The sequence below is a fragment of the Trachypithecus francoisi genome, unplaced genomic scaffold (assembly GCF_009764315.1).
Source record: "Trachypithecus francoisi isolate TF-2019V2 unplaced genomic scaffold, Tfra_2.0 Lachesis_group0, whole genome shotgun sequence".
NCBI classification, from domain to species: Eukaryota; Metazoa; Chordata; class Mammalia; order Primates; family Cercopithecidae; genus Trachypithecus; species Trachypithecus francoisi.
The window spans coordinates 98633548-98660699 of record NW_022681453.1 but is presented as its reverse complement, the minus strand read 5'-3'; the positions used below and the strand labels follow the sequence as shown (position 1 = coordinate 98660699).

At 38.5% G+C, this 27152-nt stretch overlaps 1 long non-coding RNA gene across 2 annotated transcripts in view; it reads left to right on the top strand.

Annotated features, from left to right (window-relative positions):
• LOC117076853 overlaps nucleotides 1-27152 on the top strand; it is a 54098-nt gene that overhangs the window by 8024 nt on the left and 18922 nt on the right. The window contains exon 4 of one of the 2 annotated variants that reach the window (XR_004434497.1): nucleotides 23037-23145. This is a non-coding gene — a long non-coding RNA (uncharacterized LOC117076853). Of the gene's footprint in view, nucleotides 1-3219; nucleotides 3463-23036; nucleotides 23146-27152 lie in introns of those variants that run through there. The other variant, XR_004434496.1, reaches the window with a different exon arrangement.

Sequence of the window (27152 nt, the reverse complement as noted above, 5' to 3'; positions counted from 1 at the left end):
AATTACCCAGTTTCAGGTATTTCTTTATAGCAGAGTGAGAATGCACTAATAATACAACAGAGTTCCTGTAAAACATCAAATAAAACCATAAATGTGAAAGTGCCCTGAAAACTCTTAATTCATATTAAATAGTATCATCTTGTTGTTATTAATATTACCAATAATTTATAGGGAAAAGTAAAAACCTTGCCATTGCTGAAGTGTGAAGTTTGGCCCAGCATGAAAGCAAAACACAACTTCTAATGAGGTTGAGATGCTGTCCCTCTTTGGCCACAGTTTCCTTTGCTGAAAATTTAAGATGTAGTTCAGGTATCAATATGTTGTTAGTACAATTTATGTTGTGTAAATGGAGAAGAACATAAAATGAGTGTCATATTTCTGAAAAATACTTGAATATATTCAATAATTAAAATAAAGATGTCTAATGTGTAAAAGCAAACTCAATGTTTAGCAAGGAAGACATTTGTTAATTATCACAGCTAGCAATTATTGAGTGTCCAACAACTGAAGGCACTCATAACACTAGACATGCTGAAATAGGTCTTAAAAAATTCCTTACTAAAAATAATTACATAAAACCATCATTGTGGTGATTATTTATATATAGTTCTTTCATTTAATCTTTATCATATACTATTGAGGTATATAGTATCATTATATATTTTGTATTACTCCAATGAACTTGATAGTTATAACCCATTCTAATTATTATAAGACTGCTACGTAAAGAGGTTAAATTACTTTCACAAGATTGTAAGGCGAAAGTGTAATTAGAGTGTAGGAATCTGATCCAAAAGCCTCTAGTCATTTCTAGAACTAACGCCATGAGAACTCATCACACTCAAACAAATAAACAACTAAATTTAAGTTAGGATAAAGCTGAGATAAAACCTAGGTGGTTTCCAGAAATTTCACCTTACGTTCTGTGACCTGCATGTGGGAGATGTCAGCTAATTTTACCATCTATGAAAGCATTTTGAGAGGGTGCAGTGAAATAAAAATATAGAATTTTTAAAATTTTTCTATGACTCTAGTCTTCAAAAAAATGCTTTACTAAAAATAATGATATAAAATATATGACATGAAAAAGAAAATCTAGTATTTAGCTGGTTAACTCTCAAAATACTTGAAAGACTATATAATTGTTTTACAGTCAACTTCTCAACAATATTTATATTAATAGAAGAAAACATTTGAAATAACATAAAAGTAAAGTTCCAGCATTTTTGCCAAATATCAAATAACACTTTAATTTTCTGCATTTTATCCAGTTTTAAATCCTCTAGGTTTCATTCCAGATTCAATTGTAAAACAAAACAGAATTTGCTGCCAAGTCTTTTTTTTTTTTTTTAAATATAGTCAGCAGCCAGCTTATCTAAGGAGGCTATCTACTCTTGATCTACTGACTGTATCTTTGGTGATATCTGGCATCCGTGGAATTCTGAAAACTGGTCCAGAGATTCTACTCTGGAATAGCATTTCTAGGAGCAAAATGATGTGGTTTAGATGGCAAATAATCCTAGGGGATTTTCTAGGCCAGTTCTGAGAGTCTGGTGAATATGGAAAGCTTTCTGAAACCACGCCTACTTTACACCTTTTGACGTGTTCCTGTCTACCTTATCAATGGGGAAGAGAAAATTCAAGAAGGGGAATATGTGAAAGGCAGTAATGGATTGACGCTCTCATCTCTCCCTCTGGCTTCCTCTGCACTGCTTATTAATAATAACTTCCCGCGTTCTTATTTATCTGGAAATTTCTTTATTTTCTTTTCAATTTTGAAATGTAGATTTGATGAACATGAGATTATTGATGGACTTTTTGGTTGTTTGTGTCAGCATTTTGATTGTATTAGCTCACTGCATTCTGGCCTCCTTTGTTTTTCATGGGAAGTTAGTTGTTAGTCTTACTGTGATTCTCTTGTACACAATGAGTCATTTTACTCTTATTCCTTTCAAAATTTTCTTTGTCTTTGGCATAAAACAATTGTACTGTGATATTCTGAGTATTAATCTTTGAGTTTACTTTAATTTAGTTGAGCTTTTTGAGTATATTTACAGTATAACATTTACATCATGCTTCTCAGCAAATTTGGAAAGTTTTCAAGCATTATTTCTTTGGCCTTCTTCATGTTTTTTTTCTTTTTTTTTTTAGTAATCCTTTCATATGTACATTAATGTACTTAATGATATCCCATATTTGTTTGAGGCACTGTTTATGTTTTATTTATTCTACACTGTTTCTTAGATTGCATGGTTTTTTTGATCTATAATCAAGTTTGCTGATTTTTTTAACTTTTCACTTCAAATCTATCATTAATTTCTCTAGTGCGTTATTGTGTCAGTCATTATATATTGGAACTTCAGAATTTCCATTTGGTTTCTTTTTCTATTGATACATCAGCCTCCTTTCTGCTCCTTGAACACTCCAGGCCTCCTCCTGCCCGACAGCTTTTGTACTTGCTTTACTTTCTAATACGTGTTTATCCCAGAAATACATGTTGCTTGCTCTCATACTTCTTTTAGGTGTTTTCCAAGTATCATCTGACCATTTTATTTCAAATATATCCCATATTATTTCTATGCTTCCTATTATTATTCTTATGTGTTAATTTTTCCATCTATTACCGTGTTATACACTATGCATTCTCCCAATGCCTTTGTCCGTTACCCTACTTCCTCCACTAGACTCCAAGCTTCCTTAGAGCAGGAATTTGTCTGTGTTTTATCAGCTTCTGTATCTTCACCACCACAAGTAGTACTTTGAACTTCTTAGGATTTTATACATATTTTTTGAAGGAATAATATAACCTTTCTAAATATAAAGAACATTTGAGTAGATCACTATTTTCCTTTTTGAAAGTCTGTTACCATATTTAATAAACTGACTCTCGTTACTACAAACAGAAGTGAAACATCGTATTCTGAACTGTTTCTTCCTTTTTGGTCCTTCTTAACTTTTACCTCTAATATAGATTTAAAAACAATAGAAAATTGGAAATAGAACTAAAACCTTAGAAATACTTACAAAAATTATCAAACTATCCAACATTTTTAAATGACTTCCTAATTTTCCTCTGTTATCTACAGTCTCTTAAATGTTACCTAGATGTTTGTAAATGTATATAAATTAAGCATATATATACATATATATATACAAGTTAATAAATATTCCCTTTGCCAGCACTAAACTTATAGTAAATACATTTGTTTTCTACTTAAGGCTCTGTCACAAATTAACTATCCACAGAAAAGTCACTTAATGTCTCTGGATTTCGAATAACTCATGAAGATAATATAGAAAAAGCAAAGAAAAAATGTATAATATTTTCCATTCCAAGATGCTTTGAGTCTATCCAGATGATTTGTGAGTGACTGTATCTTATAATTCCCTATTATTGAGCAAGAAAGAAAATCTAATTGAAAGCACCGTAGTTTGATATATTTTACATAAGTATATACTGACATGGAGAATAAAGGCTTCTGCTTCTGTTCTTGTTTGGTTTGATTTGATTTATATTTTTCAATGGCGACAGAAACGTAAAATAGTTTATTGATTACATTTTGAAAAGGCTTGCTAGTGTAAAATTATCTAATTGATCATTATGAAACAGGAATTAGTAACAGGATGTTGACCATAGTATTCAATGTGACATTGTTCTTTCAATTTGCTCTTAATGCATTTACCTTTTTAAACAATGCTTACAAAGCAATCGAGAGGACAAGAAGCCAGAACAAATTTGTGAACAAGAAAACAAACAAAGGCAGCAATTGAAACCCATAAATACTGATAACCAGTTATGGAAAAATAAAATTATTGTTATAATTTATGTTATGCCTGACTCACCGATCCAGATGTCCAAGAAATGCCTGAATCAATAAAGCAGACTGTGTTTTCTTCTACTTTCTGAGTTCATAACTGTCATTTCTCATTCCTTATCTGAATTTTGTTGCTAATTAATAGCTCTAAAACTGTTCTATAACAAATTTCTCCATCATTTGCATAGATAAGTCGATAAATTATTGAATTAAGGTCCTGGCTTCTGAATTTGTATCAGTTGTTGAACTCAGCCTGATGTCTTACAAAGAATAATGGAAGTGGGCAAATAAATTAAGTCAACTTGCAAATTTTAAACATAAATTTAAAACATAAATATAAAAAAATTTCTTATTGAATCTCCAGAAAAAATCCCAATTAACACCAGCAGAAGTGTAAGCCATAGCCATACCCTGAAGAATAATGAAAAACAACTTATCAGTAATATGCTAGAGTTTTATATCTGTGGCCCAATTATGTTGCAAAACCAACCCATTCCCTACAGAGACATCTATTGTATAAAGAGTGGTCTGGAACCTCAGTAGGCATCAGAGTCACTTGGAGGGCTTATTAAAACACAGGTCACTGGGCACTCCCCCAGAGTTTCTCAACCAGTAGGTCTAGTATAAGGCCCAAGGACTTGCTTTTCTTTTCCATTCTTTCCTTTTTTTCTTTCTTTTTTTTTTTTTGAGACGGAGTCTTGCTCTGTTGCCCAGGCTGGAGTGCAGAGGCCGGATCTCAGCTCACTGCAAGCTCCGCCTCCTGGGTTTACGCCATTCTGCTGCCTCAGCCTCCCCAGTAGCTGTGACTACAGGCACCGCCACCACGCCCGGCTAGTTTTTTTGTATTTTTAGTAGAGACGGGGTTTCACTGTGTTAGCCAGGATGGTGTAGATCTCCTGACCTCGTGATCCACCTGCCTCGGCCTCCCAAAGTGCTGGGATTACAGGCGTGAGCCACAGTGCCCGACCCAGTACTTGCTTTTCTTAGCAAGTTCCCAGGTAATGCTGATGCTGCTGATCCAGGGATCAAATTATCGTTATTGACAATTTGAGTTGTGCAGTTACAGTTTGGAAAATAATGTTAAAGGTATTAAATCCATTTCTCTAAGTCAAATGTTAATCATCTTTAAATTTATTATTAAGTTGGAGCAACTACCATGTGTCAGACATGGAGGTAGATGCTAGTAATATGCTGGTTAGATAATCTCCCTCAAGAGGTTCATGGTGAGAAAAGACATGTGACAAGATAATTACTGTGCAATGTTTTCACAGGAGGATGCACAGGGTCTTTAGACTGATGGTCTATTGGATATTGTCAAATAGCACAGCATGTGCAGGATTGGGTATTTAAACGTATTACTCTGTCCTGACAACAAGTATGTTAGTAAGTGATTACAGTAACTCAAACTAGAAACGGTGATTGTTCTATTTTTTTTTCTTCTTTTTTCTTTTTTTGAGATGGAGTCTCTCTCTGTCCCCAGGCTGGAGTGCAGCGGCGCATCTCAGCTCACTGCAAGCTCCGCCTCCCGGGTTCACGCCATTCTCCTGCCTCAGCCTCCCGAGTAGCTGGGACTACAGGCGCCCGTCACCACGCCCAGCTAGTTATTTTGTGTTTTTTAGTAGAGACGGAGTTTCACCACGTTAGCCAGGATGGTCTCGATCTCCTGACCTCGTGATCCGCCTGCCTCGCCCTCGCAAAGTGCTGGGATTACAGGCCCGAGCCACCGCGCCTGGCCAACAGTGATGATTCTTAATACCTTTCCGTTTTCCCAGATTGCTTTGAGTTTAAAATCCAAATGCTTTAAAATGGTGAAAAATAACTCTGAATGGTTGGCCAACTACTGAGTTGCACAAGATCAGAGCACCAGATCCCCCCCTTGCATCCCCCATCCCCCAGCTCTTGTTTTCTTACACATTGTTACATTTCTTCCGTGCTATATAAACCGCTAGTTTTAGTCAGTCAGGGAGATGGATTTGAGACTGAGTTCTCATCTCCTGGGCTGCAGCACCTGATCAAAGCCTTTTTCTTCTGCAATACTCCTCTTCACAGTCGTTGGCTTTCTGTGCAGGGAGCAGCAGTACCTAGACCAAACCCTGGTATTTTGGTGAAACAAGCTTCAATTTAATGATCTGTCGTCGCTATATACATTAAATAGTGAATAAATGAAAGAAAGGAAAAACAAATACGTCGAGCCTGCTGTGCAACATGCCTTGTGGTATCTACTGGTTCCCATTATTTGCTTTTCTTCTCTTTGAGAGCATTGATTTAAACTTATCCCATTAAATACTACCTACATTTAAAAATTTATCTGCATCTTACTGAATTTAATTTCATTGTAACATTTTTGTTATCGTTGTTGAAATACTATCTATACATTCCACCTGTCCACAAAATAGTATCATCAGCAGTTTAATGGCTATCCCTCAGAATCACTACTGATTGTATGAAACCATGAGAACGAGCTCAAAGGTGAAAACCTGACTTACATTTGGTGTCTATGTTCACATTTTGCTTTTTCAAGAAAAAGGCCATTGCAGTGTGGATCAGTTCAACTTGTTTATTTAGAGGGCTACAGTTTAAACTTTTAACATATTTGATCTCAAATTTGGAGTTAAGTGTGGTATATACATCAGACATTTGCAATGGTAGCAGGGCTGTAGAGTCACTCCACACAGAAAACGTGGTTAAATAGACCTCTACTTTTGAGAAACAAAATGGCTATTTTGGGTGTTAGGAAATAAGGATGATCTTTCCATTTATTCTCTTCTTTTATTTGCCAAATAAAATAAGCAAACAAAAAAATATCTAAATTTAGAAAGCTTTTCAGCATCCGTCTGTTGCAATGATTTTAGATAAACGTCAGTCCTATTCACACAAGTCCTATGTTCAAGAAGAAGCTGGGAGAAAATGTGAAGACAAGCATGAAGGCCTTTTTGCACTCTGATCTTTCAGCTAGAGGTCCAGAGATAATATTTAGAAAATGAGACTGAGTTTTAAAATAATCTTGATAAGTGATCTTTAAAAAAAAAAGATAGGTGGAGAGAGTTGAGAAGAAATTTTTCAAATCCCTTGAAAAACTACTGATTCTAGGTGGATATTTGGACAAATATAACCAGTGACCAGAACACAGCAGATGCCAATAACATTAAGACCCTGAAAGCAGAGGACGCAGCCCATGGAGCTCTGGAATATGAAAGGTTTGCTCTAATCCCCCTTCATGAAAGCAGACTTTCTACAGAGAGGAGATTTTAGTCCTGGGAGCATGAAACTTATAAAGAAAGGTTGTTATTTTCTTTTATTTTCTTCCACACCATCTTTCCCCACTGTACCCTGAAGACAGATAAGATCTGTGAGAGTCTAGTGAGAAAATAAGTAATATCCAGCATGATATAAGGAAGGAAAGTGATAAAAAAGAATTAATAACTCTGCTTTACATTAAAAAAAGACACTTTTGCAAAAGTAGGTTCCATTGTGCCCACCATTCAATAAGTAATTGATACTTTGACTAAAATAATACATGAGGCTGGAAAGACAGAGAATTGCTAAAACTAGAATATTTCAGGATCTATTTTTAATAATGTTTTGCAAACTTAATTTCCCACTGTTCTTAATATGAACTATGATCACCAGTATGATTGTTATCACTTACAGCCCCACAAACAAAATGTAGCAGAACATCATCTGCAAGATCTTAGAATTCTTCTTATCTATTTAATAGTATTCCTTTCCAATAATTCCTTAATCTTCCAAGAAGTCTTTTGAGATCACAAATACTTTGTATTTTTTCTCTAAAAGCCATGCTACCAGGCCGGGCGCGGTGGCTCAAGCCTGTAATCCCAGCACTTTGGGAGGCCGAGACGGGCGGATCACGAGGTCAGGAGATCGAGACTATCCTGGCTAACACGGTGAAACCCCGTCTCTACTAAAAATACAAAAAACTAGCCGGGCGAGGTGGCGGCGCCTGTAGTCCCAGCTACTCGGGAGGCTGAGGCGAGAGAATGGCGTGAACCCGGGAGGCGGAGCTTGCAGTGAGCTGAGATCCGGCCACTGCACTCCAGCCCGGCCGACAGAGCGAGACTCCGTCTCAAAAAAAAAAAAAAAAAAAAAAAGACAGTAATAAATTATAGTTGTTTTACTTTCAATTTGATTTTAAGAAATGGTTCCTTTGCTGACTTGCTTTCCCTTTCTGCCCTAGAGGAAGGATTCAAAAGTATACTTTCTCAACTTTTATTTATATACTTTTTTACATGCCACCTATAAAAAGCATGTTTAAGTTCTTATTTTGGTGCAATCTCCAACAGCCTAAGGAACATTTTTGGGGGAGGTACTAGAATATCATCTTAAGAACGACTTATTTAAATCCATCACTTCAATATATTCCTGAATTGTCTTTTTTTCTCAAAAAACATTTGTCTTAATGCACTACCTCTGCCACACTGTCATATAACATTTGACTCACTTTCTCTTCAATAGAAGTAAATGCTTGCCAGGTTTTCTAGGCACACAATACTTATATTCATTTAATTTTAAAAGTATTTTAAATAAAGTATAATATAGCATAGCATTGTTCATATTTACGGTATGTAACCACTACCGCCGGCCAGTAATGAAATTTACCATATTTCTAGAAGTCCCTTTGGGGTTTCTTTCAATCATTATTTTCTGCTTCTTCATAGTGGTTATAAAAAAATCTGACATTAAAATCCATAGATTAGTTTTCTCTGTTTATATCATACACAAACTACACAGTATGTATTATTTAGTTTTATGTCCTCCTTTTCTCAACAATACATTTGTGAGACTAATTCACATTATTATGGATAGCAATAGAAAATAAAATTGTATTTTTAAACATGTTTTTAAAACCTATTTCTAGATTTTCCTCCTCAGTATCATCTTTTGGATTTTTCACTTCATATTATGAGAAAGATTGGTCAATGTTTTTTCTTACTTGTAATGTCCTCATCAGGTTATGTTATTGATTATCCTTGCCTCAGGAATTAAGTTGAAAATTATGCAACAGTTTTTATATCCTGGAAAAATCATGTATATTTTTGTTTTTTTTTTAAATTTATTTTTATGCATGCATAGTAAGTGTATATATTTATGGGCACAGGAGATATTTTGTTACAGGAATGCAGTGCATAATAACATCAGGATAAATGGGATACCCATCCAGCATTTATTATTTGTGTTACAATCATTCCAATTACACTCTTCTAGTTATTTTTAAAAGTACGATAAATTATTATTGACTATAGTCACCCTACTGTATTATTAAATACTAGATCTTACTTTTTTACTCTATTTATAGCCATTGGTATTGTTTGTATCTATGTCCCCACCCAAATCTCATGTTTAAATGTAATTCCCAATGCTGGAGGTGGAGCCTGGTGGGAGGTAATTGGATTATGGGGATTAAGGGTTTACCACCATTCCCCTAGCACTATTCTCATGATAGAGCTCTCACAAGATCTGATAGGTTAAAAGTATGTAGTACCTCCCTGCTCTTGTCTCTTCCTCCTTCTCCAGCCACATAAGACAGCATGCTACTTCTTTGCCTTCCACCATGATTGAAAATTTCCTGAGGCCTCCCCAGAAGCCATCATGATTTCTGCACAGCCTGAGGAAACATGAAGCATGAAACAATTAAACTTTGCATTTCTTCATAGCAATGCAAGAATGGACTAATATAGAAAATTGGTACTGAGGACAGGGTATTGTTATAAAGATGCTTGAAAATATGGAAGTGAATTTGGAACTTGGTAACAGGCAGAGATTGGAAGAGTGTGGAGGGCTCAGAAGAAGATAGGAAGATGAGGAAAAGTTTGGAACTTCCTAGACACTTGTTGAATAGTTGTGACCAAACTGCTGATAGCAATGCGGACAGAGATGGCCAGTCTGATGAAGTCTCAGATGGAAATGAGGAACTTACTGGGAACTTATAGCAATGTGAGAACAGATGAGTACATCCATTAACCATTCCTACTTCTCTCCACTTCAGCCCATTATCCTTTCCTGCTTCTGGTAATCATCATTCTACTCTCTATCTCCATGAGTTCAATTGTTTTAATTTTTAGCTTCCATATATGAGTGATAACATGCAAAGATTACCTTTGTGTGCCTGGCTTATTTCACTTAACACGGTGTCCTCCACTTCCATCCACGTTGTTGCAAATGGCAGGATCTCATTGTTTTCTGTGTCTGGATCGTATTCTATTGTGCATATGTACCACACTTTCTCTTTTACTTTAAAATTTACTTTAGATACAGGGGGTTCAAGTTCAGGTTTGTTACATGGGTATATTGTATGATGTTCAGGTTTGGGGTGCAGATCCCTAAACCCATGCAGTGAGCATAGTACCCAGTAGGTAATTTTTCAACCCACAGACCTCTACCTCCCTCTCTCCCCAAGAGTCGTCAGTGTCTTATTCCCATGTTTATGTCCATGTGTGCTCAATGGTTAGCTCCCACTTATGAGAACATGTGGTATTTGGTTTTCTGTTCCTGTATTAGTTTGTTTAAAATGATAGCCTCTAACTGCATCAATGTTGCTGGAAAAGGACACAATTTATATTTCATGACTGTGTAGTATTTCATGGTGTATATGTATCACATTTTCTTTATCCAATCCATCATTAATTGGCACCTAGGTTGATTCCACATCTTTGCTATTGTGAATAGCACTACCATGAAAACACAAATGCATGTATTTTTTGGGTATAACGATTTAGTTTCCTTTGAGTACATACTCAGTAATGGGATTGCTCAGTTGAATGGTAGTTCTAAATTGTTTGAGACATCTTTGCACTGCTTTTTACAGTGGCTGGACTAATATACATTCCCAACAACACTGTGTAAGCATTGTCTTTTCTCTGCAGCATATTCAGCAACTGTTGGTTTTTTACTTTCTAAGATTAACCATGCTCACTGGCATGAGATGGTATTTCAATGTGGTTTTGATGCATTTCTCTGGTGATTAGTCATGTTGGGCATTTTTTCATGTTTCTTGGCTTCTTGTACGTCTTCTTTTGAAAAGTGTCTGTTCATGTCCTTTGTCCATTTTTTGTTTCATTTTGTTTTGTTTGGTTTGTTTGTTTTTTGAGATGGAGTTTCGCTCTGTCACCCAGGCTGGGGTGCAGTGGTGCAATTTTGGCTAACTGCAATCTCCACTTCCCAGGTTCAAGTAATTCTCCTGCCTCAGTCTCCCAAGTAGCTGGGACTACAGGTGCCCACCACCAAGCCCAGTTTATTTTTGTATTTTTAGTAGAGACAGTGTTTTACCATATTGAACAGGCTGGTCTTAGACTCCTGACCTTGTAATCCACCTGCCTCAGTCTCCCTAAGTGCTGGGATTACAGGTGTGAGCCACTGCACCTGGCCCCATTTTTAATAAGATTGTTTTTTGCTTCTTGATTTGTTTAAGATCCTTATAGATTCTGGATATTAAGCCTTGGTCAGATATGAAGTTTGTAAATATTTTCTTCCATTCTATATTGTTTATTTTGTTAATAGTTTTGCTGTGCAGAGGCTCTTTAGTTTAATTAAGTCTCACTTGTAAATTCTTAGTGTTGTTGCAATTGCCTTTGGGGATTTAGCCAAAAATTCTTTCCCAAGGCCAATGTCAGGAAAGATACTACCTATGTTTTCTTCTAGGATTTTTTTCGTTTGTGATCCTACATCTAAATTTGACATTCATCTTTAGTTAATTTCTGTATATGGTGAAAGGTAGGGATCCAGTTTCAATCTGCATATGGCTAGCCAGCTATCTCAGTGACATTTATAGAATAGGGTGTTCTTTCCCTATTGTCAGGGGAAACCAGCCACCAATATGTCATGTGGGTTTTTTTCTATTTCCCTAAGTGTCAACTGGTCTGAGAAATAAAACGAAAGAGTGCAAAAGAGAAATTTTAAAGCTGGGTGTTCAGGGGAGACATCACATGTCAACAGGTTCCATGATGCCCCTAAGCCACAAAACCAGCAAGCTCTTATTAGTGATTTTCAAACGAGGAGGGAGTGTACGAATAGGGTGTGGGTCACAGAGATCACATGTTTCACAAGGTAATAAAATATCACAAGGCAAATAGAGGAAGGGTGAGATCACAGGACCAGGGTGAAATTGAAATTGCTAATGAAGTTTCAGGCACACATTGTCGTTGATAATCTTATCAGGAGACAGGGTTTGAGAGCAGACAACCAGTTTGACCAAAATTTATTAGGTGAGAATTTCCTCATCCTAATAGACCTGTGAGGGATACAGGAGACTGAGGCTTATTTCATCCCTTATCTGCAACCATAAAAGACAGACATTCCCAAAGCGTCCATTTCAGAGGCCTCCCCTTAGGAACACATTCCTTTCTCAGGGATGTTCCTTGCTGAGAAAAAGAACTTAGTGATATTTCTCCTATTTACTTTTGAAAGAAGAGAAATATGGCTCTCTTCCACCCGATCCACAGGCAGCCGGACTTTAAGGTTATCTCCTTGTTCCCTGAAAATCTCTGTTATCCTGTTCTTTTACATGGTGCCTAGATTTCATATTGCTCAAATACACATGATCTACAAACAATTTGTGCAGTTAACGCAATCATCACAGGGTCCTGAAATGACATTCATCCTCAGCTTACAAAGATGATGGGATTAAGAGATTAAAGACAGGCATAGGAAATCACAAGAGTATTGATTGGGGAAGTGATTAGTGTCCATGAAATCTTCACAATTTATGTTCAGAGATTGCAGTAAAGACAGGCATAACAAATTATAAAAGTATTATTTTGGGGAACTAATAAATGTCCCTGAAATCGTCACAATTTATGTTCATCTGGTCTCTACATTCAGGGTCCCTGACTTCCCGCAACATCTCTCCCTTTCCTTTTATATAAATGTGCCATGGCAATGAAGATTTGTTCATTCTCTCGATTTTGACACAGGATTCTTTTACTGGTCTGGCACACTAAAAACAAGCTGATTAAACAGAGAAACATAACTTCAAAATGTAGTACAATGTAGCTCCCAATAGACTTAATCCAAGTCATGGGGTTTAGTCCATAAAGATTTTCTGCCACCTGATCTAACACCTCAGCTCCAGGCACAATGGATAAGTGAGCTTGAGAGGCTTCAAAAATTTCTTTCTTTAATTTAGTTATGTCCAATGATAAATTATCTTCCCTACCCAGAAGGTGTCCTTTGACCGTTTCCCATGAATGATCAGTCTTGTTATAGGAATGTGGGGTGACACAGAAATCTGAAGTGTTCCAATCGCACTGCATTTGCGTGTGATGTTCGAGACTCACTACCTGATCTCCAAGTCAAATAACAGACTGCCTTAAATCATTAATTTGATTAGCCAAATTTTGATGAATGCCTTGTTGAGAATTCCACATTTGCGTGGAATTGGCTTGCCAATTATTAACAAAATGAGCCGTTTGAATAGATTGGTGTAACGCCATTCCGGCAGTGGTGGCCATTGCAGTGACTATAATTAGACCCAAGATCACAGCAATTAAAGTGAAAACAAATCTCTTAAATCTTTTTAGAATTCCTGTAACACTTCATTAATTAAATGTATCGAGGGGGAGGATTCCCAAGGTCTGGGCAAAGTTACTGGAATCCAGATTCCTTCTGGAGCTCAAACCTACATTACACTTTTCCTGGAGTCAATATGGGAGTTAATACAAGTGCATAAATGACAATTAATGCATTGGACAGTTTGATTGTTCATCCAAATTTTGGTATTTCCCACTAACAGCATGTAAGGAGGCTTAACACAGCTCTGTATGTGAACAGTCAGGTTGGAGGTAAGTAAAGCAGAATGTCTGGATCTACGTTGATACTGAGAGACGGGGCGGTAGCGGGAACAACAGACAGAATAGTTTCCCCTTCCCATACTCGTGGTCCAGACATGGCAATAGCCAATTTCCAGAGTTCTGGGTGTTCTGGGCGCAGAATGGGGAGTATCATACGAGGCCTCGGCAAGCGGGGTGGGGGTAATGCCCTTATCTTCCCATTTTATAGGAAAGAATGAGCTGAACCTCCTCTGCAAAGTAGAATGATGATTCTCCTTCTCGTATTATGGCCGGGTGCGGTGGCTCAAGCCTGTAATCCCAGCACTTTGGGAGGCCGAGACGGGCGGATCACGAGGTCAGGAGATCGAGACCATCCTGGCTAACACGGTGAAACCCCGTCTCTACTAAAAATACAAAAAACTAGCCGGGCGAGGTGGCGGCGCCTGTGGTCCCAGCTACTCGGGAGGCTGAGGCAGGAGAATGGCGGGAACCCGGGAGGCGGAGCTTGCAGTGAGCTGAGATCCGGCCACTGCACTCCAGCCTGGGCGGCAGAGCGAGACTCCGCCTCAAAAAAAATAAAAATAAAAATAAAAATAAAAAAATAAAAAATAAAAAAGAAATACAATAACTAGCCTCCAGGCATTACCTTCCACCAGAGGAGCAATTGTTTTTTAAATAGCTCTTTGGTGCCCAGTCCATTACTAAACCATACGAGTCATTTTTTAATATTACTGCATGTGAGTTAACACAGTCTTCCCAAATTAAAGTTTTAGATGGACCCTCAAAATTTTTAGGGCATGGTTTTCCTGCAGGTTTACATTGAAAGTATGGGGTATCTCCCATGACTCCCCCTTTTCATTTGCTTTGAAGGAGAAAGGGAGAGGCCAGAGACCAAATGTCCAGGTTCCTCTCTAGTGGATCTCTCCGGAAGATAAGCAGCCCAGACTTGAGTTTCTACATGGATACAACCAGGTGCAAGTCCAAGGCACAGAGGAGGGTATTTATAACCCATGGTAACATTAAATGCACTGCCTTCTTCTCCTAGTTGAGCAGGGCAATGGTCATCTGTAGCTCCAGGCATCCACACACTATCGTTAGTGTAGATTTCTGCAGGAGCATCCATCCAGGTGAGAGGTTGAATAAGTGGAGGAAAACGCACAAAAGCCCAACAAGAATAATTTTGTGTAGCAGGTACATCGGTTTGAGAGGAAACTGGTGAGACAGGAAGCATAAGGAAGAGAATCATTAAATAAAACCCATTGTAAGTGAGATTGAGTAGTGAAGGAGGAAGAGAGCAGAGGGATGTTATTTTCAGGCTAATAGAAATGATGAGATTTTTAGGTGCATAAGGAGAAAAAGAAAGGTCATCAGGAGATGTGGGATGAGTTAGATGGGTCTCCATTGCCATCAGGGAGGACTGAAGGAGACACATTGTGATTTGGTGTGCCAGCTTCTGAGGAGTTGGCACAGATCTGACCTCAGATCTCTGAGGGCGGTCTCTGACATGGACGTCTTTTCTCTGTGGTTTTCTTTTGATGATCTCCTGGTGAAACACAAGCATATCCTCTTTCCCACATTAAGTAGAATCAGAGACAATATTTAAAGGTTTGGGGAAATCCTGTAAGGCAGTAATCAGAGCAATTAACTCTGCCTTTTGAGAAGAGGTATAAGAGGTAGAAATCAGCTTGTCTGTAGGACCTGCATAACCAGCATTGCCATTACTGGAGCCATCGGTGAACACTGTAATGGCCTCAGGAATGGACTGGTCTTTGATTAATCGAGGGACCACCCAAGACGTCATTTTTATAAAATCAAACAATTTGTTCTTTGGATAATGATTGTCAGTAACACCAGTGAAATCAGCCAAGTGAATTTGTCACAGTATGGAATGTTGAAAGGCGGCTTGAACTTCAAGCCGATTTAAAGGAATTACAATTAAATTCGGACCAAATCAGGAAATTTGAAGTATTCTACACTGAGCCTGTCCAATTAAGATGGGATATTTGGTCCAGATAAACAGACAAAGTTTTTGACACAGCATGAGGAAGAAAACACCACTCCGCTAAATCATTATGTTGAACTATTAGTCCAGCAGGGGAGTGTAATGAAGCGAAAACCAGAAGCTGAAAAGGCTGAAATGACTGTACTCTAGATAACTGGCCGGTCTGGATTTTTTCCTCTATGAATTCCGGTTCTAGTCAAGCCTCAGGGGTCGAAGTCCTGGGACTGCAGAGATCGGGATCTCCCCGCAGCACAGAAAACAAGTTAGACAGCGCATAGGTCGGAATGCCTAAAGTATGTCTTAAATAATTAATGTTACCCAAGAGTTTTTGGAAGTCATTTAAAGTTTTCAAAGAATCTCTCCTAATTTGAACTTTTTGAGGTTGAATACATTGTTTATCGACCACCATTCCTAAGTGTTGAATAGGAGTGGTCTGTTGAATTTTATCCTGAGTGATGTGTAATCCAGCCTCTGTAACACGGCAGCTCAAAATTTGATAACAGTCAATTAATTGTTTATTAGTGGGGGCAGCAATTAAAATATCATCAATATAATGAAGAATATAGGCCTGGGGAAATTGGGCTGGAATTTGGTGAAAGCACTTGCCCAACATAAAGCTGGCAGACTGTAGGGCTCTTCAGCATTCCCTGAGGAAGTACTTTCCATTGATAACGAGCTGCAGGCTCCTGATTATTGAGAGATAATAAAGTAAAGGCAAATTTTTTACAGTCCAATTCATGTAAAGCAATATGAAAAAACAATCTTTAAGATCAATAACTATGAGAGGCCAATTTTTAGGTATTAAATCAGGGGCAGGCATGCCGGGTTGGACAGCCGCAAATGGTTTAATTTCAGCGTTAATGGCCTTTAAATCGGTTACCATCCGCCACTTGCCTGATTTCTTTTTTACTGGAAACACAGGAGAATTCCAGGCGGAAAGAGAAGGTTCCACATTTCCAAGTTGTAACTGTTCAGAAACCAACTGAGTTAAAGCCTCTAGTTTTTCTTTAGAAAGCAGCCACTGCTGAATCTAAATGGGTGTGTCAGATTTCCATTGTAAGGGGATAGGATCAGGAGATGTGGCAGTGGTTGCCACTAAAAAGGATAACCTAAACCATTATTGTCTTATTTGATAGTAATTGGGAGGGGTTTAGTAATGCCTTCATGCTTTGGACCAAGGCCGAGCCCAGGAACAAACCCCATGTTTTACATAATATGCTGACTGGAAGCACTATAAGAGTTATGTGGAATATTAACTTCATCCCCCATTGTGCCAGTAAATCTCTACCCCAAAGATTAATGGGGATTGGCATGATATAAGGCTGAATCATACGCTTTTGACCATCAGGACCAATGTAAGACAAGATAAATGTGCTCTCATAAACTTCATTGGCTTTTCCAACACCTACTAGTGCCATATTAGCAGGGCGTTTAAGCCAGGAGGAAGGCCATAAACTAGAGGAAATAACAAAAACATCAGTGACCTTATTTAACAGTAGTAAAAGAAGCAGGAGCTTGGCCTGGGGCATGTTAATTTATCCTAAACTCTCATACACACTTTTGTTACTTGTTTCGTGGTAAGCGCATGAAAGCCTAATTGAGCATAAGTATCAGAGAAACTATCAGAGACTGTGAACTGAGCCTGAGTAACTAGAATGCCATTAGTCCGATTTAGCTGAGCCTGCAAACGAGCCTCTTCTGACCACCAAGTTCGAAACTGTAAATTCTGAGATGGGGTCAGAACAGCTTTTGCCAAAAGGTCCCACTCTAAAGGAAGTAAAGTAACCTCGGTACAAAAAGTTTGTAATACCATTTTAACATAAGGAGAAGCAGGACCATACTAAGTACAAACATCCTTAAATTCTTTTAAAAAGGTAAGATTAAGAGGTACATAATGATGCATTTGTACCCCTTGGAAGTTAGGTGGGTCTAGCGCAACCAGATAAATCCATGTATCTAATCCACTTGTTTCTTTGTTTTGGTGTAATAAGCATTGCATTGAAGTGTCAAGAGCAGGCATCTGAGATGGAGTCAGCATAGAAGTGACAAAGAAAGCATGTGTAGATAAGGGAAACTGAGGGTGAGAGGGTCGGACTGGAATAAGAGTGTGAGAAAGGGGCGTTGGGGGAGCAGAAGGAGCAGAAGCATACTGGTGATTACTGGTGTTCATGTGTGAAGAAGGGTACAGAGAAGCAGGCTGAGTTGATGGCAAAGTGACTGATTGAGGAACCAAAACGACAGGAGGGTGCGGGGCTGAAGTGGACGGGGGAGCACCTGAAAAATTATAAGTAAATTGTAGTTTGGTCCCTGAGCCATTAGGTGACTTCGGAGGTTTGAAAAGAGAAGAATCAGCATATATATGGTCCTGGGCTATGTGAATCGGGGCTGCTGGAGCTACAAATACTGGATCTTCATGAAAAGAAATAAGATCATCAGAGGGTGACGGTAATCCAAAGTCACCGGAGTTAGACATTGAATTCTCAACATCGTCAGGTGGGGAAGGAGTAGCCGAAGGGTGAGGCTTATCAGATAAGAAGGTTGTGCGGGAGAGGAAGGTTGAAAAAGAGGTGGAGGATTATCAGATTCAGAAAATTGTGGTAACTATAGGGGGTCATGGGAATGTTATGTCATCAGGATGGCATGGACTAAGGCCCAATCACCCCAAACAGTGACGGGAATATAATTTCCTGTGGAGACTAGTTCCCAGAATGTTGCACCAATATGATCCCATAGTTCTACATCTAAGGTTCCTTTTCCAGGAAACCAAGGACTGCCCTAAATAGAGTGACCATATTTCGCATAGGCACTGGAACACCACCCTGTTTTAACCAGAGTTTAATATAGCAGAGATAAGCATGATGTTTAGACTCCGTGTGACCCATAGTTAAACTGGACCATACAGAGACTACTCACCTGTCGTCAGGGAGTCAAACACGAATATCTGTGGAACAAATCTATGATGTTTCTCCGCACCTACCAAAGGGAATCGGGTTCCCACATGTACTTGGGAAAAAAGAAAGACCACGTAGGCACCAGATATGGGGGAATCCAGCCCCCGATATTTTACATAGGTTCTTTTCTATTTTTCTAAGTGTCAGCTGGTCTCAGAAATAAAGGTAAAGAGTACAAAAGAGACATTTTAAAGCTGGGTGTCCGGGAGAGACATCACATGTTGGTAGGTTCCATGATGCCCCCCAAGCCGCAAAACCAGCAAGTTTTTATTAGTGATTTTCAAAGGGGAGGGAGTATACAAATAGGGTGTGGGTCACAGAGATCACATGCTTCACAACGTAATAAAATACCACAAGGCAAATGGAGGCAGGGTGAGATCACAGGACTGGGGAAAATTAAAATTGCTAATGAAGTTTTGGGCACACATCGTCACTGATGACATCTTATCAGGAGACAGGGTTTGAGAGCAGATAACCAGTTTGACCAAAATTTATTAGATGAGAATTTCTTCGTCCTAATAGGCCTATGAGCACTACAGGAGACCGGGGCTTATTTCATCCCTTACCTGCAGCCATAAAAGACAGACGTTCCCAAAGCAGTTATTTCAGAGGCCTCCCTTTGGGAATGCATTCTCTTTCTCAGGGATGTTCCTTGCTGAGAAAAAGAATTCAGCAATATTTCTCCTATTTGTTTTTGAAATAAGAGAAATATGGCTTTGTTCCATGTGGCCCACAGGCAGCCAGACTTTAAGGTTATCTCCCTTGTTCCCTGAAAATCATTGTTATCCTGTTCTTTTTTCAAGGTGCCCAGATTTCATATTGTTCAAATACACATGCTCTACAAACAATGTGTGCAGTTAACACATCTCCACAGCTTACGAAGATGATGGGATTAAGAGATTAAAGTAAAGACAGGCATAGGGAATCACAAGAATATTGATTGGGAAGTGATAAGTGTCCATGAAATCTTCACAATTTATGTTCAGAGATTGCAGTAAAGACAGGCGTAGCAAATTTTAAAAGTGTTAATTTGGCGAACTAATAAATGTCCATGAAATCTTCACAATTTATGTTCTTCTGCCATGGCTTCAGCCAGTCCCTCTGTTTGGGGTCCCTGAGTTCCTGCAACACCCTGCTGTTTGTTTTTTTTAGGTCTTATTGAAGATCGGATGGGTGTGGGTGTAGAGATTTGTGAGGTTTTTTTTCTCTCTTTCATTGGTCTATGTGTCTGTTTTTGTATCACTATGATGCTGTTTTGGTTACTGTAGCTTTATGGTATAGTTTGAAGTTGGGTATTGTGATGCCTCCAGGTTGTTTCCTTTTGCTTAGGATTGCTTTGCTTATTTGGGCTCTGTTTGGAGTCATATGAATTTTAGAATAGTGTCTTTCTAATTCTGTGAAGAATGACATTGGTAGTTTGAAAGAAATAGCATTGAATCTATAAATTGCTCTGGGTAGTATGGCCATTTTAATGGTATTGATTCATCCAATCCATGAACATGAAATGTTTTTTCCATTTGTCCACTTCATCTGTGATTTCTTTCAACAGTGGCTTATAGTTCTCCTTGTAGAGATCTTTCACCTACTTTGTTAGCTCTGTTCCTATGTATTTTATTTTCTTTGTGGCTATTGTAAATAAGATTGTGTCCTTGATTTGACTCTTAGCCTGGATGTTATGTACATTGATTTTGTATCCTGAAATTTTACTATAGTTGTTTATGCGTTCCAGGAGACTTTTGCTGAAGTCTCTTGGGTCTTCTAGGTATAAAATTGTATCAGTCATGAAGAGAGATAGTTTGACTTCTTCTTTCCTAATTGGATGCTTTTTATATCTTTCTTTTGCCTGATTTCTCTGGGTAGTAATTCCAGTACTATGTTGAATCAGAATGGTGAGAGTGGGCATCCTTGTCTTGTTCCAGTTTTCAAGGGGAATGTTTCCAGATTTTGTTCATTTAGTATAATGGTGGCTATGGGTATGCTATAGATGACTCATTATTTCAAGATATGTTTCTAAATGCCTAGTTTGTTTAGGGTTTTTTTTTTTTGTACAATCATAAATGGATGGTGGATTTTATCAAAAGGTTTTTCTATGTCTATTGAGATGATCATATGATTTTTGCTTTTAATTCTGTTCATGTGGGGAGTCACATTTATTGATTTGTGTATGTTGAACTTGCCTTGCATCCCAGGGCAGAGGCTGCCCTGCCCACACATTCCTGATGGGAGGCATACAGGGACCCTGGGAGAGAACGCTGAGCAGGAGGGCCTGCAGAACAAATGTGCTGCAGTCTCACGGGGGAACTAGGCCCACTTCCTCATGGTCTAGCGATTAGTTGGGGCTAGAGTTTCTTAGAGGGAAATGAGGAACCCTGGGGGATGGGTGCCTCTGGATTCAAAGGCCCCTGGCTCCACACCAGTTGAAGCCCTGTCTTTGTCTGCTCTCCCGGAAGATCCTCCAGCCAGATCGAATGTCCATTGGGGTTATGCAGTCATGTCTAGCTAGATTCCCAGAAATCCTTGGCAATAATGGGAAGCCCCACAATTCATTCATTCACCCCTTCCTTACGAATTTGGACCTTGGAACTAGCCCTAGTGTTTGGGTACCCCATGGAGGGTTCCTGGCTTCCTCCCTCTTTAGCCTCAGTGTCCATGCTGTGTCTCCATCTCCTTTTGCCAATTTCTCTCTGAAGATCTATTCAAATTATGTTGGTTTATTCAAATTTTTGCTCTCTCTTTTTGGAGCAGTACTTCCTGTCTGTGTCTAGTCATAGCCATCTTTTCCCTCCTTCTATGTTTTATGTTATAATCAGTCAAATTTATCAGTGAAGCCAGTTGATCATAACATTTTACCTGTTAAAAGGTTTTTTATGGCCGGGCTCGGTGGCTCAAGTCTGTAATCCCAGCACTTTAGGAGGCCGAGATGGGCGGATCCAAGGTCAGGAGATGGAGACCATCCTGGCTAACAAGGTGAAACCCCGTCTCTACTAAAAAATACAAAAAACTAGCCAGGCGAGGTGGCAGGTGCCTGTAGTCCCAGCTACTCAGGAGGCTGAGGCAGGAGAATGGCGTGAACCCGAAAGGCAGAGCTTGCAGTGAGCTGAGATCCAGCCACCGCACTCCAGTTTGGGCGAAATAAGCGAGACTCTGTCTCAAAAAAAAAAAAAAAAAAAAAAAAAAAAAAAAGGCTTTTTATTAGACATTTCAATTTCCTCTTAGATCCAAGACTATTCAGGTTCTTTAATTATCTTCTTGTGTCATTTTGAGTAAGTTGAGTTTTCCTAAGAATGCTTCTTCACTAATGTGTGGCATCAAGTTGCTCATTATGTCTCTTTATTATATTATTAACATTTAGACTATCTGTAGTAATGTTCCTGTTTTTAATTCCTAATATTGACTTTGTATTTTTTTAAATTCTTGATCAGTCTTAACAAAATTTTATAAATTCATTGTGTATCAGAGAAGCAACTTTTACTAATTTTGATTCTTTCTGTTATGCTCTGGTTGCTGTTATTTTTTGATCAGTCACTATTGTAAACGTTGCTTTCATTTCTATCTTTCCACAAGGTTTGCTTTTCTCTTTTAAAATTATTGTCTTTCTATATTTTGTTTCTATATTTTTCTGTATTTTTATTCTGTGTGTGTATTATGTTATCTTGAAATAATTATTGATTTACACACAACTTTGAGAAATAATACATGGAGGATTCCTGTACTCGTTACACAGTTTTTCCCAGTGCTAACATCCAACATAGCAATAGTAAAATATTACTATTAGAAAACCGACATTGGTATAGTACACCAACTTTATTAGTATTTTCTCAAATTGACTCGCATGAATATGCACATTTAGTTCTACACAAATTTGTTACATGTATAATCTATGTAACTGCCTGAGTTAAGATAGAGAACTGTACAATCTTCACAAGGATTCTTTTTGATAGCCACATCAATCTTTGCCTCTATCCCTTGGTCCTTAGTTCCTGGCAACCACTAATTTTCTCAGCATCTCTATAATTTTGTCAGTTCGAGAATGTTATATAAATGGAATTACACAGTATGTAATTTTTTAAAATGGACTTTTGTCACTTGGTGCAAAGCCTTTGAGATTTATCAGGTCATTTTATATATTAATAGTCCTTTCCTTTCTATTACTAGTATTCTGTAGTATGGATGTAGCAGAGTTGGTTAATCATTCACCCACTGAAGGACATTTGAATTGTTTCCAGTATGATGCTTTTATAATAAAACTACAATGAACGTTTGAATGTGAGTTTTCAAGTAAACATAAGTTTTCATTTTCCTGGAAAAAAATACTTATTATGGACTGAATGTTTGTGTCCTCTCAAAGTTCATATTAGGAGGTGGCACCTGTGAGACATAATCATGTTTAGATCATATCATGAGAATGGATACCTCATGATAGAATCAGTTCTCTTATAAGAACAGACAACAAAGCATTTGCTTTCTCTCTTTGTGCCATGTGAAGGTACATGTGCCATGTGAAGAAGCTGGTCACCAGTAAGGCAGGAAGAGAGCCCCACTAGGGATCTGAAGTGGCTGGCATCTTGATTGTAGACTTCACAATCCTCAGAACAGTAAGAAATAAATCCTTTTGATTAAGTCACCAAGTCCTTGATATTTTGTTATGGCAGCCTAAGCTGACTGAAATAATGCCAAAAGTTGCAAAAATGCAACTGCTATGTCATATGGTAAGCTGTAAAAGAGCCCTAACTTCAACCTCACACTCTACACAAAAATTAACTGAAAATTCATCATAGACTTAATTTTAAAATGTTAAAGTACATGTCTTTTTAGGAAAACTCTAAAGAAAATCTTTGGGAACTAAGACTTAGTGAAGAAATCTTGAACTTAACACCAAAAGACTGATTCTTAAAAGAAAATTAGGCCAGGCATGGTGGCTTATGCCTGTAATTCCAACACTTTGGGAGGCTGAAGTGGGCAAATCATGAGGTCAGGAGATTGAGACCATCTTGGCTAACATGGTGAAATACCTTCACTACTAAAAATACAAAAACATTAGCCAGGCATGGTGGCAGGCACCTATAGTCTTAGCTACTCGGGAGGCTGAGGCAGGAGAGCATGAACCTGGGAGCCAGAGCTTGCAGTGAGATGAGATTGCACCACTGCACTCCAGCCTGTGTGACAGAGCAAGACTTCATCTTAAAAAAAAAAAGGGGGGGGGGGACATTTGGACCCTATCTAAATTAAACTCTATCTAAATTAAAAATTTTCTTCTGCAAAACCCTTGCAAAGATGATAGAACAACAAGGTACAGACAGACTAGGCAAAAATATGCAAAAATCACATAATTGGCAAAGGACTTGTACTTTATTAAAGCATTATCAAAACTCAACAATAAACAAGCCAATTAGAAAATAACAAATTATAGAAACAGACATTTTAGTGGAGAAGTTATAAAAGTGGCAACAAAAATACACATGAAAAGATATTTAATAACAGTTACCATTAGGGAAATAAAATGTAAACCACAGTGAGATACTACTGCATACCTATCAGAATGACAAAAGTAGAAAACAGGGATAACATCCAATGTTGACTGCGATGCAGAGAAACAGTATCGCTTGTACACTAATGGAGGAAACAAAGTGGTACTCTTAAAAGTACCACTCTTGAAAATAGTTTGTAGGTTTCTTATTCTATAGATTTTAAACAACATGAAATATTAATATTATCCTTTAGGGCTTCATAGTCAGTTAACATCAATTCGTATTTACTCTTCTATTTACCTTTTAAGTTGCTTTTCATTTGTTTCTACAAATTTTGTTTTTTGTATAAATAATTTTCCTTTTGCCTGGAGACTTCCTTAGTGCCCATCAGCTGGTGAGAACTTCTCTCATATTTTCAACTTATTTTCTTTAAATATATTTACTAGCTTAACTTATGAAAGCTATTTTAGGCCTGGTGCAGTGTGGCTCATGCCTGTAATGTTAGCACTTTGGGATGCCAAGGCAGGTGGATCACGAGGTCAGGAGTTCAAGAACAGCCTGGCCAAGATGGTGAAACCTCATTTCTACTAAAATACAAAAAAAAAAAAAAAAAATTAGCTTTGCACGATGGCAGGTGCCTGTAATGTCAGCTACTTGGGAGGCTGAGGCAGGGGAATCACTTGATCCCAGGCAGCAGAGGTTGTAGTGAGCTGAGATAGAGCCACTGCACTCCAACCTGGGTGACAGAGTAGGACTCAGTCTCAAAAAAAAAAGAAAAAAAAAAAAGAAAGGGGGGAAAGAAAGCTATGTTAAAGGATATAATATCCTGTATTGGTAGTTGGTTTCTTTTATAATGCTTTAAGTATCAAATCAGCTTTTAAAAACTATTCATTAGACAATTTCAGAAAATTCTCAGTCTCTCTAGCTCCCAGACAACATTTTTAGACGCACTCGGGGCCGGAAGGAAACCCATTGCCTTGAAGGAATGGACCCAGTCTTGGTAGCATTTATCACCTGCTAACCTGAATAGCCCTTGGGCCCTAAAAACCATCAGTGATACCCAGGTACTACATGAAGGGCTTTGGTGAGCTTCTGAGACTTTCTGGCTTCAGATAAGAGTCAGAGCATTACCAGCAGTGAGGACTATAGGCAAAATTCCTTCTGCTTCGGAAGAGCAGATGGAAAAGTTAAAGGGACTTTGTATTGCACTTTGGGTACCAACACTGCCACAGGAGGGTACCACACCAAGCAGACTCCTGGGGTTCTCAATTTCAAGACTTCATACTTGGATGGCATTTCTGCACCTGCTGTGGGCCAGAGGGAAGCCCAGTACCCTGAATGGTGAGTCCCAGGACATTCACTACAACCTGACATAAGAGAGGCCTTGGTCCTTAAGGGAACATGGATATAGTCTGGCAGTACTCCTCATGGCCAGGGAGGGCAGTGGATATGGGGTAAGTCTCCTTTGCCTTTGGAAAGGGGAGAGAAGAGTAGGAAGAACTGCGTCTTCTGGTTTGAGCGTCAGTTCAGTCGCAGTACAATAGAACACCAAGTAGGCTTCTAAGATTTTTGACTACAGTCCCCGACTCCTGAACAACACTTCTGGGCCAACCTGGGGCCTGGGGGGACCTCACTGTCTTAAAGGGAAGAACACTGACTTGGTTGGCTTTGCCACCTGGGGCTGATTGTAGAGCCCCAGGGCCTTGAGCAAACATGGGCAGTAGCCAGGGAGTGGTGACAGCAGGCCTTGGGTGAGACCCAGGGCTGTACTGGCTTCAGATCTGATCCAGTGCAGTAATAGTAGTGATGACCACAGGGGCTCTTGTGTCACTCCATCCCCAGCTTTAGGTGGCTTAGAACAGAGACAAAAACTGAATGCTTGGGAGCAAGTAAGAGAAGCGAACAAGAGTCTCTTCGTGGTAATCTAGAGAATTCTCCTGGGTCTTGTCCATGACCATCAAGAAGGTACCTCTATGAGTCTGCAAGAACCACAGCATTACTGGGCTTTGGGTGCCCTCTAAAGCAGAAATAGCTTAGATCACAACACCTAAGTCATTTCAAATACCTGGAAAGCCTTCAAAAGAAGGATAGCTACAAATAAGGCCATACAGAGAAGACTACAATAAACACCTAACTCTTCAATGCTCAGACACTGAAGAACATATACTAACATCAACACCATTGATGAAAAAATAACAGCAACAAATGAACTAAAGAAGACACCAGGGACCAATCTGGAGAAACAGAGATATGTGACCTTTCTGGCAGATAATTCAAAATAGCTGCATTGAGGAAACTCAACAAAATTCAAGATAACACAAAGAAGAAATTCAGAATTCTGTAAGACAAATTTAACAAAGATATAGAAATAAATTTTAAAAAATAAACATAAATTCTGGAGCTGAAAAGAAAATTGGCATGCTGTAGAATGTATCAGAGTCCTTTAATTGCAGAATGGATCAAGCAAAAGAAAGAATGAGTGAGCTTGAGCTTGAACACAGGCTATTTGAGAACACACAGTCAGTGGAGACAAAAGAAAAAGACTAAAAACTAATTAAATATGCCTACAGGATTCAGAAAGTAGCCTCAAATGGGCATAGCTAAGAGTTATCGGCCATAAAGAGTAGGTAGAGAAAGAGATAGATTTAGAAAGTTTATTCGAAAAGATAAAAAAAGAACTTCCCAAACCTAGAGAACGATATCAATATCCAAGTACAAGAAGGTTATAGAACAACAAGCAGATTTCACCCCAAGAAGACTACCTCAAAGCATTTAATAATCAAAATCTGAAAGATCAGGGATAAAGAAAGGACCCTAAAAGCAGCAAGAGAAAAGAAACAAATAACATATAATGGAGTTGCAATGTGTCTGGCAGCAGACTTTTCAGCAGAAACCTTACAGGCCAGGAGAGAGTGGCATGATACATTTAAAGTGCTGAAGGAAATAAACTTTTACCCTGGAATAGTATATCCAGTGAACATACCTTTCAAATATGAAGGAGAAATAAAGGATTTCCCAGACAAACAATTGATTCCCAGACAAACAATTGATTCCCAGACAAACTGAAGGATTTCATCAATACCAGACCAGTCCTACAAGAAATGCTAAAGGGAGTACTTTGATAGAAAGAAAAG